Raw genomic sequence first — 7,724 nt, 5'->3', positions numbered from 1 at the left:
ACATATGGTAAAAATTTGCAAAAAGAGTATAGTTATCCTCATCTGTTCTCCATCTTAAGCAGTATAGTATGTGTGTAATTACATGAAAAAAAGGAAAATTCTTTCTCAATATTGAATACGCAAATAAGACCAGTAATTACAATACTATAAAAATGAAACAAGGAAATATCTCTCTATATTAAAAATACAAATCAGTCCTGGTTAGTGTTATTCAGTGGTTAGAGCATTGGCCTGTACACCGAAGGATCTTGGGTTCAATTCCCAGTCAAGGGCATGTACCTGGGTTGCAGGTTCAATCCCCATCCCCAGGGCGGGTGAGTGTGGGAGGCAACCAATCGATGTGTCTCTCTCACATTGATGTTTCTCTCTCTCTTTCTCCCACTTTTCCTTCCACATTCTCCAAAAAGCAATGGAAAAAATATCCTCAGTGAGGATTTTTTTTAAAAATGCAAATCAGGCAATTAGCAAATAGTAGACTAAAATTTTGTCAACTTCAAAATAAGAACAAAAGAGTTAACATTATACATAATGTGAAGATAAAGTAAAATAAAACATTAGCATTATTTGCACTAGCAAATTGAGTCAATTTTTCTAAGTAAAACAGAATTACATTTGCAAGGAAAAATAAGTTATTTTGAATATAAAAAAATACAAAAAGGAAAACCCTGTCTCCTTTATTTAGTCCCAATGCTGAAAATAACTTTTAAACTCCTGATTTTATTCTTCAGCATTTTAGCCTATGAGTGCATAAAATATTGATGGGTCTCAAATTAGAAGATTCTTGCTGAGACCTCATTGTGCTCTGCAAACATGATCTCATCTTCCAGCTTGGTTATGTTCCAAATCCAGGAGTGAGGGCAAGTTTATGATCAGGGAAGAAAAAAAGGAAAATATTTATATAAGCTCCATAATACAACTTAAAAAAAATCCATGACATATATATGTAAACTCTCTGAACTTAATATGTGGGGTAACCCACCCCCAAATAGGGAAAAGCCACATAATATGGAGAAGATGTTGGAAAAAAAGTCAATTCACCCTTTGTAATGGAGACACAAAAAAGAATGAGATGAGCCATCTGGAGATCTCTTTCCAAGAGTGACACATCCTAATTTTGAAACATGATAATACTAGAGTGTCTTCCTAAATCACCAGGATATTGTATAAAAAATTTCATCTGGAAGGCGTCACATTTAAACATGAACTAATTAATATGTAATAAACTGGCATCCTAGAAATGAAATATTGTAATTATGGACTCTTTTGCAACTAGTGAACTGAATATCAAGACTTTTTTTTGGTGTATCTCTATAACCCTTTTAAAGGAGAATGGGCATTGTATGCCCTATTATACATGGTAAATAACTAGAGCTACTTTATAAAAATCTAATTTTCTTCTAATGTTCTCAAAATAGTTACCAAAGTTATCATGAAAGTTTCAGTACCTAACCGGTACTATTCCAATTTACCTATATTGGGTATAAATGTAATAATACTGTCCCTTACTAATCTGTAATACTGTCAACAATAAAAAATACATATCCTATATAATAAAAGGCTAATATGCAAATTGACCAAACGGCAGAACAACCGGTCGCTATGACACACACTGACCACCAGGGGGCAGACGCTCAATGCAGGAGCTCCCCCCTGGTCAGTGCGCTCCCACAGGGGGAGCACCACTCAGCCAAAAGCCGGGCTCATGGCTGGCAAGCATAGCAGCATTGGCGGGAGCCTCTCTCACCTCCACGGCAGTTGGATATCCCCCAAGGTTTCCTGGACTGCAAAAGAGCACAGGCCGGGCTGAGGGACTCCCTCCACCCCCAAGTGCATGAATTTTGTGCACTGGGCCTCTAGTATTTAAATAAAATAAAGTGACTAATAAGAACGGGGGTGCGGATAAAACAGTAAGATCTATTACCAGTTCTACCACCAACTAGATGGTAGCCTAATACTTTTTGGCTCTCCTTTGTAAAATACAAAGGAAAGCATAGTTTTCTAAGGAGGTGTATACAAATTTAATCATAGAGAAAGTAACTACTTATATGGTAAAAGTCAAGTGAGCTAACAGAATGAACTTTCATACTTCTTTAAATTAAGAAAAATAATATCTTGTGGTACAATATTAATTCCATAGGTATTCTTGAAACAATCTTTGCTGATGATTTAGAGATTATTTTAATAGCATATGGCTTATTCTTGATTAAGGAAAAGATGTGGTTAAATGTTAAGCATCTCACTTCCACCAACTAGAATAGAAGCTTCTTTTGATCTCTTTAGTTCACTTATGTATCAACACTTTGAATAGTGCCTGGTTATGGGAGGCACTTAAACACTTGCTCAATTGGTGAATAAAAGAATGATGGAAAATTTGTCTTTAGGAAATGCTGTCACCTATTTCAGATCACCTAATGTTTAGAAGTTGTTAACTTTCCATATCTTGGCATTCTCTTTAATCCTTCAGTGGTCTGTGGATCTAGTCTAACACAGGTAAAACCTGGTCAAATACTATTTGTTTTGTTTTCATAAACTTATGTATGTATAAATTATAATGCAATTTTAACAATAAGAAAGAAATAAAGATCTGAGGCTTTGAATCTACAAGGTCAATATAACTAATTAAAAATAAACTTTTAGTTTAAAAAAGATGGTGTCTGGCCACGGTGGCTCAGTGGTTGAGCATCGACCTAGGAACCAGGAGGTCATGGTTCAATTCCCAGTCAGGGCACATGCCCAGGTTATGAGTTCAATCCCCAGTGGGAATGTGCAGGACGTGGCCGATCAATGATTCTCTCTCATCATTGATGTTTCTATCTCTCCCTCTCCCTTTCTCTCTGAAATCAAATTTTTAAAATTTTTTAAAAGATGGTATTATCTTATTTCACATATCTTGACCTTTGTGTTTATGAAAATACCTTCTTGTTTGGGCATTGTATTAAAACTACCTTAGTTATGTCTATTTTGAGACTTAACCCAAGAATTCTATTTTGTTTTAAATAAACTCTTCTCACAGATTCATCTACAAGACAAGACACCTTATTTTTCTGTTCCGGCAACTACTGATAAAGTAGTTATGCTCCAAGCACTTTAAATAGACCTCAAACAATGAGGGTTATGAAACTTTGAAAAATATGAATAACAAAGACAATTATGATAATAGATTAACTAGCAAGCATTCAGTATTTTCTGATGCATGCTTTTATTTTTAAAAGTACTCTACAAATAAAAAAAACAACACTTCTTGCTTTAACTTTCAACTGTTGACTCAAAATATCAATAGAGGCAAAAAAGTAAGCACTTTCGTTTATTTATATTTCGACATCCACAGATGCCCAGAAAATACAACATCCATATACAGAATTTTTTAGAGGAGAGAAATATGCTCAGAGTGGAATGTCTCTGATGTTTACATTAAAATGAATGTAGATACTAATCTCTCAAAGGGTCTCAAGACTTCCTTTCTGTCCTAGATAGAGAAGAATCCTCTGATTTAATATTCAGTTTGTTCGTTAATCATCACCACTCTGCATCTAAAAAAAAAAAAAAAAAAAAGCCCAATATATTTTACAAGGCCAAAGTCACTAACTCCTTGTTTACTTAAAATGCGATAGAGGCAAGAATGAATGAATCATAGAAAATACATTTTAGTGATCAACATACAAAAGATTAAAAACATACTCTGCGTTAATAAAACTTTCAAAGGGATCGTAACCAATTCTGTCAAAGCCTCAGAAGTTCCTGTTTTGGCAGTTAAAAGAGAAGAACATGAAACATTTCATGAATTTTTTTTTTCTTCATGGATAATTAAGCACAAGCCATGAGAAAGAAAATGTACACATGTCCACCATATTTTCATCGCTCTGAAGACAAGGGCCGTGGGCTGGAGGTTTAACATTCAAAAGAAACGCCGTTTGAACTACATTTGAGACCTGTCACTGATCTTTTCCTTAATGTTTTGTGGTCATTTTATCATGCTTGGCCCCTATGTTCTTCTTTTTATTTAAAGTGATTTCGTTTAATATCATCTTCTCTTTTATTTCAGGAAGGCCAAACACATTCGCAAACAACCAGAGCACATTATTAGGTGTGAGTGAGCGGTGGGAGGTGGCTCTGTGAGGGCTGCGGTGACATCAATCACCTTCACTGGGCTTTCCCTTCATTCATAAATGACAGCCACAGAGAAATCCAGTTGCTAGCACAAAATCAACAGCATTTCTCCTGGGCCTGCAAGCCTTTCTCTCCTTTTATTTGGGGTGGAAATGGATGCTCACACGTGGAAACTGATAGGTAACGCTATTCTCCTTACTGTGCCCCAGGAGTGAGTGCTCTCCAGGAGGGGAGAATCAGGCTCCATATTATTACTAACTGCTTTTCAAAACCTAAAGAGCCACATAGAAGTGACCCATCCTGAGAATTCTTCGAATTCATTGAGTAACCAACAATTAGTGGCAATATATGTCCATTCATTTTATCTATTCAGCCAATATTCAATGACAGGCTAAGGGCAGCAGGATGCTAGTTAGAGATGCCACCATGAACAAGATACCTGCCCTCATAAAAAGTAAAGTCTGGTAGGGAGAAACATCAGTCAAATAATTCTACTTAAATGTGTGTGTGTGTGTGTGTGTTTGTGTGTGTACATTTACAACTACCATTAGGACTAGGCAGAAAAGATATACAGTGACATAAGGCTGAAAATAGGAAGAGGATTTGATACAGGGGGCGGGAGAGAAGTCAGGACAGTGTCCTAATGAAGTGTGTGATTCTGTTTACTGGGGATGGGGGGAGGATGCAGAGAAGGAGTGAGGGAGTGGGGGGCTGGGGGCAGCGAGAGCAATCCAACCCAGGGAGCAGCAAGAGAGGACTGTGGAGCTGGAGAAACTGAATGCATGTCAGTGCATCTAGATCTCTGAGAGCAAAGCAAGCAAGTATTGGGGATGAAATAAAGCCAGAAATATAGGCAATGGTTAGATAAAGAAAACCTTTATTTATTTATTTTTTACTTTTATCAGTATTTATTTTATGCTGAATTTACTCCTGGACCATAAATTTTTGTTTCTTCAGTTTCTTCTGGGATATCTTTTTCTTCTGTGCAGCTTCCTCTTCTGTTTTATGAACAATCAGCTCTTTCTCAGGAAGGATCCTCTCAGTGTGGTGGGAAGAGCTCCTGTATGGGGTAACCCGCCCATGAGCTCTGTAAGTTCCATGCTGCATCTTGGGAGCTTTGTTCACCTGGATGTGCTCAATGACCAGAGAGTCTACATCTAAACCCTTAAGTGCTGGGGCTGACCAGCAGACCCTGAGTGATGGATGACACACATTTCTGTGAAAGAGAGAGCTAAGGGGCTGCTTGGCTATAGGAACCAAAACAGCCCCATTTGCCTGCCTCCTTGGGCTTTTATCGTAATAACAGCTTGAACTAAAATTATTAGATACTATCAGTAGGATAAGGATCTTTGAGAAGTCACATGTGTCTGCAGTGTCCTTTAAGCAAAGACATAAGTAAACATAAAGATTCCAGTAAAACACCCAGGGGCTTAGACTTGTTTGGAAAAGTCAAGGCAGCGTCTGCCGCCTTCGGCAAGGTCATGCTAGAAGCCTCTGACCTTTCAGAGATTCCTCCTTACAGACTTTCCAATCAAGTCTCCTGCTTCCCCACACTTAAGTTCAGCATTGCTCTCTGCATTTTTAAGTACGTGCAGCAAAAATTCAGCACTCTTCTGGGCCACCAACCCTACTGTTTGGCCTGAACACACCTACCAACTCCACCATTGTAACGACGGAATGGCACGCACTGCTTCTGTAAAGTTACGTCCTTCAGATGCTTGGTGACTTTTCGAATATGCATACCCTTGACGGCCGGGGCAGTTTCACAAGTGTTCTTAAAGTGAACACGAAGATTTGAACCTCTTGATTTGCAAGATTTTGTGGGTTTTTCTGGGTCAAGTGAATAGTGAACCATTTTCAGAAGTCACTTATGGCTGCTTTGGGGAAGAGCTATAGTTTTAATTTTTCAATTCAGTTGACATTCCATGTTATATTAATTTTGACATAGTGGTAGACATTTTTATAACTTATGAAGTAATACCCTCAATAAGTCTAATACCTACTGACACCATAAGTATTGACTAGATTCCCCGTACTGTACTTTACATCCCTGTGAGCTTTATAGTGTCCTATCCAAGGAGCAGCAGGGGGACACTGAAAGGCAAGAAGCATGTTTGCATTTTGAAATCCTCACTCAGATAGCAGAATGAGCAGAATGGTCTGGGAGCAGGTAGAGGGGACTCAGGGTGCCTGGCCAGGAGTCCCAGTGGGGCTTATGATGGTAGCGATGAAGACTCGAGGTAGCATCCAGTGAAAGTACCCATCACTTTAGAAAAGCAGAAACTCCAGAATAGCCCTTAAAACGCTGCAAAGTCCATGCAATCGGTTTCCTCTTGAATACTGTGAAGCTGCCTGTTGCATGTCACTGATGTTTCTTTCACTTTTCTTCTCATTCTGAAGAAGGACATGTCAGCTGAGATCCCCCAGCGGGCACCAGGGGTGAGGGAGGGCGTTTGTTACTGAGTTTTCAGACTACGGCCAGGAAGGGGGGAGCCTTTCTATAGCAGGCTTTCCCCCACATGCAAAGCAGTAGGGCAGACATGGCCAGGCTTCAGGGTCCCCACATCCTCATGATCGCCCTTTTCTACTCAGCCACCCACTGCATGGCCCAAACTTCATGCTTTGTTCTCCCACACTCTTGTCACCCAGGCATCATAACCTGCTCTGCGGAAAGTATCTGATACACAAATTCTCACTAAGATGTGAAGGAAAAGTTATGGATGACTTCTACCAAAGAATGTGTAGGTTTTATTTTATGTTATTACACTGTATTATCATAGCATGGACCACCCCAGTAGCCTCTGAGGCTAATATATTATCACAATTACTTTAGCAAACTTGGTTGGTTCCCTCCTCACTTCTGCAACGTCGTGCAAAGGTAGAAAATGTAGGTTTTAATGCCTGAAGAAATGAGTCTCTAATCATGGAAGGCCAAGCATTAGTCAACGGATGGAGAAAGTTCTTGGGCAGACAGAATCACACCACTTTGCCCTGAAATTACACTACCTTAAGTTAGCCACGCTCTTGTATAACTTCCTCTCTTACAACATGTGGGCACCAGAGGTAAGAACAAGAAGAAAACAGAAGGTAAAGAATTGACCAGTTTCCCACAAACGGGCTGAAAAGCACAGGCCACTGTTCGCAGGCCTTCCCCAGCTCCACTCTACACCCTCTTCTTAGGAGGTTGCATCGATTTCTCTGGTTTAAATGTAGCCTGTATGCTGGCAATTCCAGATTTATCTCTTTTCCCCTGACCCTCCTCTGAGCTCCGGACTGCTCCATCCAGCTGCTTACCCACCTTCTCTGCTTAGACTTCTCACAAGCATTTCAAACTGAGCATGTCCAAACTTTAACTCTTTTTTTTTTTTTAAATCTTCACCCAAGGATATTTTTTCCATTAATTTCTAGACAGAGTGGAAGGAAAAGAGGTCAGGAGAGAGAGAGAGAGAGAGAGAGAGAGAGAGAGAGAGAGAGAGAGAGAGAGACACGATTGGTTGCCTCCCGCATGCACCCCAACTGGGGCCGGGGATTGAACCTGCAACAGGCACATGCCCTTGATTAGGAATCACACCCAAGACCCTTTGGTCTTCAGGCTGAAGTTCTAGCCACTGAGCAAC

The 7,724-nt window shown here is 39.5% G+C and overlaps 1 pseudogene across 1 annotated transcript; it reads right to left on the bottom strand.

The window, feature by feature from the left end:
- Positions 1-5,031: 5,031 nt before the first annotated feature.
- Positions 5,032-5,962, bottom strand: LOC308516705 (large ribosomal subunit protein uL22-like; annotated as a pseudogene). The gene is made up of 2 exons: positions 5,660-5,962; positions 5,032-5,279 (listed from the first exon to the last, which is right to left on the bottom strand). The product of its transcript is annotated as a large ribosomal subunit protein uL22-like (transcript).
- Between the last annotated feature and the right edge of the window lie 1,762 nt (positions 5,963-7,724).

The sequence above is a fragment of the Myotis nattereri genome (genome assembly GCF_964212035.1).
Source record: "Myotis nattereri genome assembly, chromosome: 3".
Lineage (NCBI taxonomy): Eukaryota > Metazoa > Chordata > Mammalia > Chiroptera > Vespertilionidae > Myotis > Myotis nattereri.
The sequence above is the reverse complement of the archived record's forward strand: the minus strand, read 5'-3'. Positions and strand labels throughout refer to the sequence as shown.